This window comes from Acomys minous (genome assembly GCF_964271855.1).
Source record: "Acomys minous genome assembly, chromosome: 7".
Lineage (NCBI taxonomy): Eukaryota > Metazoa > Chordata > Mammalia > Rodentia > Muridae > Acomys > Acomys minous.
This window is the reverse complement of record NC_140488.1, coordinates 4,884,672-4,898,645: the sequence shown is the minus strand read 5'-3', so window position 1 is coordinate 4,898,645 and position 13,974 is coordinate 4,884,672. Positions and strand designations below refer to the sequence as shown.

General features: G+C 40.0%; 1 protein-coding gene and 2 long non-coding RNA genes across 4 annotated transcripts in view; 2 read left to right on the top strand and 1 right to left on the bottom strand.

Moving 5' to 3' along the window:
* The window catches only part of LOC311601317 (uncharacterized protein), a 318,508-nt gene that overhangs the window by 177,625 nt on the left and 126,909 nt on the right, over positions 1-13,974 (top strand). The gene's annotated exons all lie outside the window — the stretch shown is intronic.
* Positions 6,572-10,882, bottom strand: LOC311601331. Its single transcript, XR_014780516.1, has 2 exons — positions 10,659-10,882; positions 6,572-7,056 (listed from the first exon to the last, which is right to left on the bottom strand). It is a non-coding gene; the product is annotated as an uncharacterized lncRNA (long non-coding RNA).
* Positions 9,680-12,033, top strand: LOC311601330. 2 transcript variants are annotated; one of them, XR_014780514.1, is made up of 3 exons: positions 9,680-9,814; positions 10,877-11,007; positions 11,969-12,033. It is a non-coding gene; the product is annotated as an uncharacterized lncRNA (long non-coding RNA). The 2 variants fall into 2 exon arrangements; XR_014780515.1 differs by lacking the exon at positions 11,969-12,033 and having other exon boundaries at positions 10,877-11,305.

Below are 13,974 nucleotides of genomic sequence, written 5' to 3'. Positions count from 1 at the left end.
GTAGAGCCCTCAATGGCTACCTTACTCTGCTCCACTTTTCTCCATAGAGCCAGTCTTCATTCACTCTCCTGCATATTTGACTTCCTGGAGAGAGGCTGGCCTAATGTCCATGAGGTAGTGGCTCGTGCTTGGCTCATTGTCATCTCTATTTGTAGGACCTAGAAGTGTACCTGACATATGACATCACTGAACAATACAGGATATGTGACTTTGGGATATCAGAGGAAAGCCTTGAAGTACAGTGATTTGAACAGAAAAATATATTGCTTTTTCAGTTTTTAAAGATGGAAGTTGAAGGTCCAGATGTTGCCAGGGTTGGTTCTTTCTTGAGATCTTTCTCCCTGGCTTGTAGATGGCGGTCTACAGTGAGTGCACTCACAGGATCACACTCTGTATATGACTGTGTCTTATCTGCCCCCTGTAATAGGGACCGCAGTTACACTGCACCAGTGCCCACACATTCTACCTCAGTTCCCTCATTAAAGACCTTTTCTCCAAATGCAGTCACAGTCTGGAGCAGTGAGGTGAGGGCCACCATGGAAAGGACTGAAGGAGCACAACTGAGACTACAATCTAACCAGTGACTAGTGTGTAGAGGTTGAAGAATTTGCAGAGAAAACATGAGTCTTTTGTAGAGTAAAGGTCAGGACTTGAAGGTGAAGTGAGGCTTGGAAAGGAAGACTCACAGAGAGGTTCGATTTTGATGAACGCATGTCAGGAAAATAATTAATGTGGCTGCAAATAGGTATAGGCAGAAATGCAAGAAGGCATAAGGGAGAGAAAAAACAGGAAGAGGAGGAGATAGGACTGGTGAAGTTGAGGGACAAGGGAGGACAGGGTGGTCAAGGTTTGCTGAGGGAGGTAGCAGATCCAACTTTTGATCTAAAAAGATTTAGCAAATACCTGTTGTGGATAAGACAATGGCTCTGTCCAGATGCCTCTTGCTCCTGAATGAAAAGGAATGGACCTTGAGGTCAAAGGTCCTGGTTTTCTCAGGACATGCTAAAGTGCTTTAGGGTGAGGCCCATGTCCTACGTGACTTTCCTGGTCTTACCAGGGGAGGAGGAAATTGCGTTTTCCATGGAGTGTTACAGTTTAGCTCTGATTTCAGAAGGCAGTGGAGAATTTGGAGTTCTACATGGCCATGATGATACCAAACATGTTATAGCCCTTTGTCTAGCTGCTGTGCCAAGCATGGCAGAAGAAGCAGGTAGATGTTTGAAACTGGCTGGCAGACAGGTCAGGTGAGACACAGGCTGGTGTTGCTTCAGCAGTTGTCAGCACCTAGCTATCAGCAATGTAGCAGCTCTGCCATCACTGTGCCTGCCTTGATCAACACTCAAGCCCCAGGCATTCAACAGTGATTCTTCCCCAGAATAAATGGAGTCTCAGAAGGTCATGGTAGAAGGATGGTGTGAGCACAAGAGAGCCAGCCAGCCAGCCAGTCAGTCAGCCAGCTGACTTTTATTTGTAAACCTTGGGCAGTGGGGAGAGGTTTGAGGGTGTCTGATACACTATGTGCCAGGACACTTGATTTACATGCAGTGATACAGTATATCATTAACATGCAGTAGCATGCGGTCCTTTCACAAGAAGGAAAACACAGTTCATAATTATCCTACGGATGGAGGAAGAACTTCCAGGTAATAATAAAGGTCATTTGCTAGAGGCTGGAGGTGCTTGCTGAACAGCTTCTTACCAGGAAACGGTTGGGGTTGTAATCTCCCTGAGGGCTACATGATACTCCTGAGAGGATCTGTAGGTCTCAGATCAGGGGAAGGGAGAGCCCCACTGAGAAAGGGAGTCCAGTGTAATGGACTGAACTCAGTTGGATATCCTGATATGCCAGAGTTTGACCTCTCCAGTAGCACCCCACAAGCCCCGGTGCCAGATTCCAGTGATGTCGAAAGATACATGGTCCCTAGTTCCAAGAAAGAGGAGGCACCCAATGTACAGAATGCAAGTCAGACTCACTGTGTCTTAAGCTCACTGGTAAATACCAGGCCAGCTTTAACTGATCACTTCACTGACTCTCTGAGCAACTCTTTGAAGCAGGTACTTTTAGCCTCATTCCTATTTGGCAGATAAACAAACTGAGGCACAGAGATGCCAATTCACTTGCTGAAGATCAGAGAGTAATATGTGGTCCTGCCAAGAGGTGGAGCAAGGCCTTGTTCTTGAGGTTCCACTTGTCCTTCCCCTCCTTTGCCATAAACAGAGCTCCCATGCCTCTAGGCCCTGTAGATAATGCTGAGAACAAAAAGGTCAGTGTGGCAGCGGGTGGAAGGCCTGGCAAGGATCTTATTGGTGCTATGTGTCTTTCACATTTGTTTCCTTATATTTTACATGTCTTCAGTGTTGTCAACAATCTCGAGTACTGAAGCTTTATAATAATTCTTGATATCCAGTAAGTAAAGGCCCATTCTGTATTTTATTCTTACTCATAAATTACTGTGCAGGATTTGGGGCTTTTTATTTTCCACAGCTAGATTAATGGGGAAAATACTTCACAAATTTATCACAAAATACTGGGATGGTGATATGGATGATGTGTGTTCCATCTAAGCCATGAAGAATCTTACATGGTGGCAGAGGTATCTAATCCTAGTCCTTGTGGACTGGAGGCAGGAGGATCAGTAGTTTAAGGACCTAAAGTGAGTTGAGGGGGCAGCTAGGTTACACTGTTTCCCATGTTAAAGCAAATAAAACCAAAATGAAAAATGTCCAGAGTAATCTGAGCAACAGGAGGTGACACCCTACAGTATGGCAGCTCTTGTGCAGGCCTCTGGTATTGAGACTCTTTGCCTACTGAGCCTTCCAGTTATTGTCTGATCCTAGGAAGTAGAGAATGTCCACTCCTGCTTTGTAGTTAGACTTGTAATCCAAGGCAGGCTCAGATATTGAATTGTCTCATCCTTTGGCAGCAGCTAGTGTTATAGATATTGCATAGGCATAAGAATTGGGGGCATTTCTTAGCCAGTAATACAAGCTAGCTTTAGAGCTCTTAGCCAAAGACTGGGAACATTTCTAGCCTAAAGACTTGTCTGCTCTATGGACCTTTTCTGGTGTCCCGGGACAGTGGTCTTTTCTGTGTGGTACTATGCAGAGAGGCAACAGAATATAACTCGAGGAGGAGAGAGAAATGGTTCTGTGGTTGTGAACATTTTTTGCCCCAGCACAGGACCTGAGTTTGGTTCGCAGTACCCATTATAGTGGCTTACAACTATTTGTAACTCAAGTTCAATGAGATAATACATTCTTCTGATCTCTATAGGTGTCAGACATACACATGGTATACATACATTCAGGGGAAACATTTAATAAAATAAAAGTAATCAAAATATTACATATAGAGACATATGTTTAAAAGATCAAATCAGGAAAGCAGCAACTGCTGAATGTCTCCCTATAGACTCATTGAGCCCAACTGCTATGCCTTGTAGAACCAGCCACTGTCATTGGGGCTTACATTTTAGACCTATCACAGCCTCACCACTAACCACCAATCACATTCATTAAGGATTATGTTTGAACAAATGACAACACTGACTCTGAGAACAAATCATAGTCATTGAAGTTTGTGTTTTAGGCCAATCACAGCCTTGCTCTTAACAGTAACCACAGTCACTTAAACTTGTGTTTTGACCAATCACAGCCCTGCCTCTTAGGACCAATCATAGTCAGTGGCTTTTATGTTCTCAGCCAATCTCCTAATCAGTGTGCATTCTAGAGTTGCCTGGATACAGTAGACATAAGACCACTTTACTTCAAGTGGGTGATAAGGTAAGGTTGACTCGGAGCTCCGTTGTAATGGCAAAATACTGAGTTATTTTTTTGTCTAATCTTGTACCAATCATTGATATAGGGATGGGGAACTCACCAACTGTAAACTGTGGATTTCATAATTTCACATTTCAGTTATATAAGTTTTTAGTCTAGTCTAAAGTTATGTAGTTAAGTATATACCTTATGTAAGCTTAGTTGTCTAACTTGGTGCTTATAAAATGTCTGTCCTCTTCTTGAGCAATACTATTTATACCACAGTTAACAATCTCATGGAATACACTGAAGCAACTATTTTCTTGACTACATTATTCCTCTATGGCTTTCCCTATTTCTATGCCTTCTTTGTGGCTAAACATCCTAAAATATTTTCTAGGCCCTGTGTCCACTCCATCACATTGCATTTCTTCTTCAGTCATCATCAGCCAGGCCATAGCTGCTACACTCTTCATCCTACGGCACCAATGCTACACACCCTATTCTCATTGCCTCGTTAGTGAAGGCACTTGAGTGCACTCTGAGGGCATGCTGTGAGACTCTTGACCTAGAGTCAGAATCCCCCAGCACAAACGTTGTACACCCCGACTATTTCTTTCTCTTGTGAGTAGAGGAGCTAATTCTTATTGACATAAAACATTGAGGTGGGAGGCTGTGTTACTGATGTCTTTACTGACTCAGGTCAAGGAGGAGAGGTGGTATGGCTGTGAAGGGGAACAGAGGACAAGATGAGGTGTGGTGTTCACTGAGCAGACCTGGGAATGGCCTGAAGATCCCCCCAGTGTAAGGCCTTTGTCCAGAAATGAAGAGTAGAATTCCAGCTTTTAGTTAGGGACTGGTGGTATGGATCCATGCAGAGTTGTTAACCTTGTCTGGCATATTGTGGATCCTGAGTTTTCACAGAACCAAATGGAAAATTGCACGTTGTTGGGTGAATTTTCAATGCCATCATTTTTAATCCGAATTGTATTCCACAGATTAAGTCTTCTCTATGATACTAATTATAACTTTGCCTTGGTAAGGTAGCTCAGTGGTTAAATGCACATGCCATGTAAGCCTGATGACCTCAGTTCACTCCTCAGAACCCACATAAAAGTGAAAGTAGAGAACTAACTTCCCAAAGTTCTCTTCTGACTTCCACTATAAGCTATGGTATACACAAATCCCACCTCCATTCAAAAACTAATACTTTTTTTCTAATTCGTAACTTTGAGAACTCTAATATCAACTGCTCATTATCTTAATATAACATCTCGCATTTCTTTTTTGAGAAGGAATGTCAGACGTAAGGGCCAATTTTGAAAAAAATGAAGCTCCTGTCTTCACTACCCATAAAGAGTACCATCAGACGGCGGTTATGGTAAGGGTGCTTTTGTTGCGTACTCTATGTGTAGATTGTGTATAATACAAGATGCACTACAGCACATCTCAAAGCATAGCTGGAAGACTAAAGGCCTTCAATAATACAACAAGTATTACAACAGTGCACATTCTTAAATAAAAACCTAAGCCACGTATGGACTTCTTTCTTCCTTTTATGCAGTTCATTATAAAAAAAAAAGGACTGGTAAGTATCATATAATGAAATTTGTGTTGTGTAGAGGCCTCAAAATTATCATTTGAAGTCTTTCAATAAGTTGTATAAAACCTAATGCATATTTGAACTACTATAGAAGGTGACTATAAACCACAGGGATGTTTATCGGCACAAGTGCAGGGGGAAATGCCTCCTCTGCCACCTTTTAGCTTCTGTCATGTGTGAGTAACTTCCCTGGAAAACCTTTTCTTAGAGAAGCTTTTCGTGCCACAAACATTCTGTAAGTATGAGCACAGCTGTCTTTAAGCAGAAAAAATGTTTAAAAAATTAAGGCCTCTGGAACAAGGTGTAGCTTGGGCTATTATTTTGAGCCATGAAAAGAAGGTGGAGTTTTTTTCTTTCGTCTTTTGTTTTTAATTTCAACTGAGGCTGGGGTTATAGCTCAGTCGCAGCACTTACCTAGCAGTGTCAATACACTGACAGCAATAAAAGCAGCATAATCTTTTGGATTAACACATAATGAATCCAGGAGCTGGTCAGTTGCTATTTCTGTGCTACAAATATCTCCATGTGTGTGACCCTTTGGGTGAGGATACACTCAAACCAGTTTGAAACCACAGCAGGTAATAAGTGGATATGTGAAAGTAATGGTTCCATCCTATAGTGATCAAGGTATGATCCAAATTTTCTACTTTCATGAGTTATCTTTGGTAAACTACTTCCTAAGAACTTATTTATCCAATCAATTTCAATTTTCCTGGCATAAAATTGATGATAACGTTCTCGAGTCATATTTATTATGGCTGAAGGTTCTGTAATGATGTCTACCTTTTGTTCTTAAAATTGTTGATCATCAGTTAAGAGCACTGGCTGCTAGCTGGGCGTGGTGGCACACGCCTTTAAACCCAGCACTAGGGAAGCAGAGGCAGATGGATCACTGTGAGTTCGAGGCCGGCATGGTCTACAAAGTGAGTCCAGGACAGCCAAGGCTACATGAAGAGACCCTGTCTCCCCCCCCCCCCAAAAAGGAGCACTGATGCTCTTGCAGAGGATCTGAGTTTAATTCCCAGCACTCATGCAACAGCTCACAATTCTCTGTAACTCCAGTCCCAGAGGGTTGGACAGACATGTATGCAGGGAAAAAAACCCACTCATACACATAAAATAAACTTGTTTTTTGAAGATTGTGGTTTTCATTATGCAATTCACTTTATCAGGGGCTTATCACCAGGATTTCTCTTTTCAAAGAGCTGATTTTCATTTTCTTTTTAAAAGTTTTTATTATTTTTATGGTTTGCTTTTCACTTCTTTCTTTCTCCTTACAATTTAATTATTTTACAGATGTCATAAAATGAAACATGCTTCTTTTCTGGAATGGCTTATTTCACTCACTAAAATATTTGGTGGCAGAATTCCCTGTAAAGGCTAAATAAGATTTACCTACTTGTTATGCTACATTTTTCAGAGCCTTTTATCTGTCAGTTGCTTGGAGTATATGTTAAGCTTTCTCTGCGGTAAATAAAACTGCTAAGTTTGGTTACTCTATAAAGACAAAAAGCTTGATGTGGCATTGGTGGTATAGTGGTGAGCGTAGCTGCCTTCTAAGAAATGAGGTTTATTTAGTGCAAGTTCAAAATTCTGCGTCCGTCGTGGATGGCCGCTTGGTTGTATCGCTTGTGAGATGGCTTCATGGTGGAGCTGGATTTACAGTGGAGGTAGCAAGTGAGAGAACAACCATACTGTAAGACAGAAAGCCAAAGAGTGGTAAGCAGTATCCCTAGTGACCTAGCACTCTGCTTCTCCTCTTACAGACCCTACCACCTCTCACAGTGTGCAATGGGGGCCAAGCTTTCAAGGCATGAGTGCTTGCAGGACTGGCCATATCCAAACCATAGTAGATTGCCTCCACCTTTTTGCTATTGTGAATAATGCTGCCAAGAATGTGGACAAACACAGTTCTTTGAGGCGCTGCTTTTTTCCTCATGTATATCTAGAAGAAGAACCATTAGCGTCTATGGTATCCTCTAATATGTTGAGGACTGGTCATATAGTTTCTTCATTTTAACCTTTCAGTGACATTCCCTGAAAATCTTCCTAAAACTTGCAGTCAGAGTCCTATCAGGTCCTGGCTTTAGGCTTACTTTAGTTTTGTTGTTGTTGTTGTTGTTGTTGTTGTTGTTGTAGTTGTTGATTTGGGTGGTTGTTTTGTTGTTGTTGTCATTGTTTATTTGTTTTTTTCTGTTACTGGGATTATAAACCAGGTCCTTTTGCACCTGGTAAGTACTCTACCAACATAAACACATACAAAACTCTCTGGCTGTGTTTTACCATGTATTTTAACTTATAAGTTGATGTCTTCTTTTCCTTTTATGCTAAAGATGGAACCCAGGTCCTCACAAACACTAGGGAAATGTCCTACCACTGAGCTATAGCCTCAGCCCCCAAATTGATATTTCTATGATAATTTTCTTTGGAGACCTTTTGCTTACATTTCACTTCTCAGATCACATCAAACTTCAAAAAACCCATGTTATCTATGTTCGTATGTTAAGTGCACTTTTCATGTCTAAAAATTCCCATGTTTAGTGTTAATTGGGTGCACACTGACATTTGTTTAAGTGACACATCATTTGATAAGTATCTCATGCCTAAGGTTAAGTAGATTCTGTTGTGTAGGAGGAAGAATTTAATTAGGTATGGTCCTACCTTAACGATATGTAAGAAATGGAAAACATTTTCAGTGTTCTATTATAATTATTTATGCACTTAGAAATAAAGCTATCATTTTATTATTGTTCCACTATTGAATTATATTATTATTATGTCTTTATTAGCCATTGGAAAACATTTCAACTATCATGAACATAGATGGAAAAGTCGTTTTTATATCACAGAATGTGTTACCTCTTCTTGGCCACCGTCCAGTAAGTTCTTCCAGATTCTGGAGAAGCGGGTCATTATGGTTTCCTGTTTATGGGTGATTTACTTTTAGCCTCATATAACCCATTGGTATCTAACTATGCCCATATTTCATCATCTTCTCCACTGGTTTTCATGTCAAGTCAATAAAAACAAATTCTGGAAACAGTACATGGTGGTGGTTACAGCGTTGGTGGTCTCCGAGATGGATAAGAAAGGCTTCAACTGTTTGAGGTAGATAATACACAGGAAAACCATGGCCAGAATGGGCTGTAGCATGGAGCAGTTACTGGAGGGCAATGCAATTGGGTTGAAGCTCAGCACCTACCTATACCTATAGGTGGGCAAGGGCAGAGCTAGGTTCACAGGGCAGACTAATAGTATTAGTATAGGAAGCAAAGGCTGTTCTCTCTCACTCTCTCCAGGAAGATATTGTGGGAAAGACTTTATTAGATATTATTCTTGATGAACAAAAGGATGAAATATCTCAGAAGATCATTCTCCATCTTCCTTTGGCAAATGCAGGTATGTATACATGGCTTTGTTTTGTTTCAATTTAATTTTGGATTTTTGAGTGACCAGTAACACTCAGTTGAATAATTTCTTTCTCTCTTACCCCTTAGCAATTTTTGTCAAAAAAATCAGGTAATATAGCTGATGATCATATATTCATTTAAGTTTATAGCCTATAATTTCATTCACAACATTTCTTACATTAAAAAACTATCTCCTCTGGAGGAATAGGGAGTAGTAGTTCATGGGCCCTGACTCTCAGCCAAGGAGCTAGTGACATTTCGTGGATACTGGGGGAAGGTGAGTGGGTTTTCTTCAATGACGTGGTCCCTGGCTGGCTGAGAATGCTCTGTCCCAGTGGTTCTAAATTTTCCTAATGCTGTGACCCTTTAATACAGTTCCTCATGCAGTGCTGACCTCTGACCATAACGTTATTTTCACCAGTACTTCATAACTAATTTTTCTACTGCTGTGAATCCTAGTGTAAATATCTGTGTTTTTCAATGGTCTTAAGTGACTCCGTGGAAAGGTCATTTGTCCCCCAAAGGGTTATGAGTAGATGTGAAACTGGATCTGGGAGAGTTTGGGAGGCATGGGACATAAACTTGACCAAAATATATCACATGCGTATATGAAATTATCAAAGAATCAAGAAAATTATTTTATGGAATAATCATCCTCCACTCTGTCTTGTTCTTTATCCTAAGCCGTAATTACAGAAGTAATTCTCTGATTTTAGTAGTGCTATATAAATACCAGTATACTAGTCTACAGATACAACAATGATAGCTCAGTGAGTATCAGTGTTCATGGGAAGAAAGTTGTGTTCTTTAAAATGTTCTTTTAACTAAGGAAGACTTTCATTGTGTGAAATAATCCCGCAGACTACATAACTTTGCCTCTTGCTCTCCTTAGTTGGAAGTCTTGTTGAATTTTGCTGTTGGGTAAGAAAAGGAAATGCGTATCAGAATGCCCAGCAAAGAGATGCTGAGAGAGGCAAATATGAAAAAAACAAAATGTATGCCTATGTGAAATTCATCTTGTACCTGCAGAATTATTATGATGGTAAGCAATCCATCCCATGATATATACATGATGATCAGGTGTGATGTATTCCCTGATTGCTAGCATACATGTTCTTGTGTTATTGGCCTTTACAAAACATCTAACATCAATAGACTCACAATTTATGGCTATGCCTATTAGGCATTAAAAAAATAGTAGTGACTTTTATAAAGTGGTCCCATATAGAAATATGGTAGATGACATTGGTAAATGATGGCTGTCTCACCTTAGAAAACAAAATATTTTTAAAACTTAATAAAAAAAGAAAAGGTTAATGCACTGCCAAGCTTAAAGGCAACTCTATGAACACCTAAAGTTACAAATGGATTGTGTAGCTTGTAAATCATACCACAGATTGAATTACTGGTTGGGTTGGGGGTCTAGAATTCTAGCATCCTCTCAAGGACCAATATATAAAATATAAACACTAAAGTTCTGCACACTAACCTGGGGAAAGAAGTCATCTCTCTAACATTTTCACTAGACAAATCTATGCTATTTCCACATTTATGGCATGTATGCTATGGGGCCTGATGTTTAATTTTTAAGGTTTAAGGATGTGCAAGCAGAGAAATTGACATATAAAAAGTTAATTGCTTCAGAGCCATAAAATATACAAGACAATCAGAGGTGAGGTATAGTTTGTGCTTCAGGTAACCAAATGCTAATTAAAATATTTTTCATGTTTCTTAGGAATTAAAGGTGAAATATCTTTAAAACATATGGAAAAAATGCATGCACACACACACACACACATACACACACACACACACAGACACAAACAAACACACAGTTTTTTTAGAGACTTCCACAACAATCAATTGAGCAACAGCAAACGACTGACCTCAGCACAAGTTTACATTTGGTTTTCATATTTTGGTGATGACCATCTGGGGAATCTGCAGAGCTTGGCTGTCAATGAAAGAAGACAAGAAAAATACCATGGCTCAAAATCTTGAAAAATGCCATTGGGGTGGCAAACAGCATTGTGATGTATTATTTAGCTGCCACCTTATTTATCCAGTATACTTTTTAAATTAATTGACATTGTGTCATCTTTAGAGTCATTTATGGTTTGGAAGAAATATGTTCCTAACAGCAGAAACATTCGGTCATCAGCTCCAAGGCTGTTAGGGGAGCAACAGTACTATCTCGTGGGAACCATTTCCATCCTTCGTAAGCCACACGAATCAGTGAGTATGTTTTATGTCTCCCTCACTTTGAAGGGCACATCATTTTTGCTTTCAGCAGCTGGACATCAGTGCAGAAAGACTCAGTATTCAGTGAGGAAAGAGCAATTGTATATTTGTTTAGGAGGTGAATGGCAGGAATCTGGACTGATTACAGTGATTACAGTGGATGGAATCTCAAGGATTTGGCACCAATGGGGGCATAAGTAGAACACCATGGACAGGGCAGTGTTAGCAGCCTAGATGAAGACCTCTGGCCTGTGGTACATGATCCTCTTGTGGTGGTGTAGCAGATCCATCACTCCCACATTCAGTTTTAGAATAAACCGCCTCTCCATATTGAAAACAGTAATGAACGTTGTATAGAAGCGAAAACTGAAGGAAGTTGTTCGTCATCTGCCATGAGAATGTAGACTTCAAAGATGTAAGGACTCAGTCCCAAGATCTGCTTCCTCTTCTGAGAAAGAGAAAATGAATCTTACTTGGCCGATCCATATTCCGCTAGCCTTCATCAAGGCACCAGGACGTCTACTTGTGATTTACTCCAGTTTTTCTCTCTAGGCCTCTAGGACACTGTTCCTATACTGGTGGGTATTTTATAAAAGATGAGAACAGAAGGACAGCAGTCAGAAGAGTCTTTACAGTCTTTACAGTATGATGGCATAAAATCGTGAGCGGTGAACTTGAGTGAAAATGAAATTCCTCTTCTGGATCTACTAGGCTTGGGATAAATCATTTTGTGTATACTTTGTTTTTATACCTATAAACCTGGTATCTTCCTCACACTGACCTGTGGATCAGTTGTAACTAGAATATGTAATGGATGCTATATATGTCAAGCATATTTTAGTATGCAGATACATTTGAGTGGAAATTAGGCTGGGGCTTGACTGTGGGTTTGACTCTCAAAGATGCCAACATGATGATGGCAACAACAGAAATGGATATGCTAATCTTTCTGCAGGAACACCCCACTGAAATTCAATCCAATGTTATAGTTATTGACTCGGATGATGACATTCCTGTGAAGTGCCCCAGGTAAGAGGTATCATGGCTGTAAGTAACGCAGAGCTGAAACACATTTTTTTACTAAAGAAATTGCATACAAAACATGATCAACTAAGGATTTCAAATGAATCTAAGATGACCAATTTGCTGGTTTCCAAATCTGTGTATTTTCATGTATGTGAGGAACTATGTAACTGGTGTCTGTTGCATTATTTTCTAGATTGGTCCAATAATGGAACAAGAAAAAAATATACACAGTACATCTGAGATTGTGAGCCTAACTCTTAGAACCCACGTAGTAGAAAGAGAGGATTGATTCCTGAATGTTTTCCTTTGTCCTCCACACAAGTGACATACATGAACACACACACACACATACACACACTGAATAAAGAAATACACATTTTTAAAAACAGGAGTATTGAAAGCACACGTGATAGCATTTGAGATATGGAGTAAGGATAATCAATAGTTCACAGTTATCCTCTGTCAACTCTGTCTTTACAAGTAGAGACACTGAGAAAGCAAATAAAATATGAACTAGTTGACAAAACCTTACCATGAGCATATGTAACCTGAGTAGGCCTTCTGAAACCATTTGCTTTACTTAAAATAGGTTGTCCTTGGTCTTTCTCATTGTGTAAAAAAAGTGTTCTCGTTATACCATTTGGATGTTAAGCTTAATCCATAAAGAGAAAAATAGATATAATATATTAAAAATGGAAAATTAATGGAGTATGAAATAAACACAATACCCAGAGATTTATCAAAACAAACATCTGAGTGGCTAGTTCCCGTCCTTGAGCTAGAGTTCTTTCTATTTATGAATGTCTTTACTGTGTTCAGAGCAGAGATTGGGTTCTAACAGTGGCTTCTCATTGGATCATATTTCTATATTGTTCTAAAGAGGTCAATTAGAACAAACACTCTTTGGAGCAGTATTACAGGAGGTAGGGCTTCTGTGGGTCTCATGTGGCCACGCCACTATTATGAGCTCCTGAGTGCAGTGTTCCCGTCATGGTCCACATGACACTGTTATCTCCCTGATCTCTGATTCCTACAGCCTTCCTGCCCTACCTTCTGCAATACTCCCTAAGCCTTGTGTGGAAGGGGCTCTTACAGATGTACCATGTATATCTAAACATGCCAATAACACTTAATTCTCTATAGCTTGACTAGTTGTGAGTTTCAATTTTAACCACTGAATACTGCGTAAATGAACTTCTCTGATGAGATCTGAGAACTGCACTAATCCATGGGCATAAAGACGAATTGCATAAAGACATTAATTTAGAGAGCACATTGACGCTATGCCCATTTAGCAAGGTAATGGCAAGTAGATTCACTCTTGGGGCTGGTGAACTCCCCAGCATTGTGTTCTTGATCAGATTTATAATACCAGACATATGTTTCCTCCCGTGGTATGGCCATCAATCCATTCAGAAATTGCTCGGTTGCCACGTAGCATTGATGCAACTGTTGTAAACGTGGGCATATTGTGCCATGCCAGTCATTATTGTTGATGACAGTGTTCACAGCTGGCAAAACTGTCACTGACTTTTTTTCTCCCTCCATCAGCTTATATAACCCTGTCTAGTGCAATGAAAGCTATCCAACAAAGAGCAAGTTTCCTGGCCAGTACACAATACACATTTTGATAATTCTTTCTTTATGGCTTTATTGAGGCTTGAAAAACGACGCCAGAAGAATGAATTGCAAAGAATTTGCCAGGCTGAAGCTGCGAATATGGAACATCCTAATTCAGACTCAGAAGTATGTACACTGACCACCGTTGTGTAGAACTATGAAACTTTATCCCTCTAATGTTGTTATGTACTTCATGTCTGTTGCAAACACACACACACACACACACACACACACACACACACACACACAGTGTTGGCTTCTCAATTGCTTGAAGTATGTTATTATGTTTAAAGTGTTTGGGTTCTGCCTGTGTTT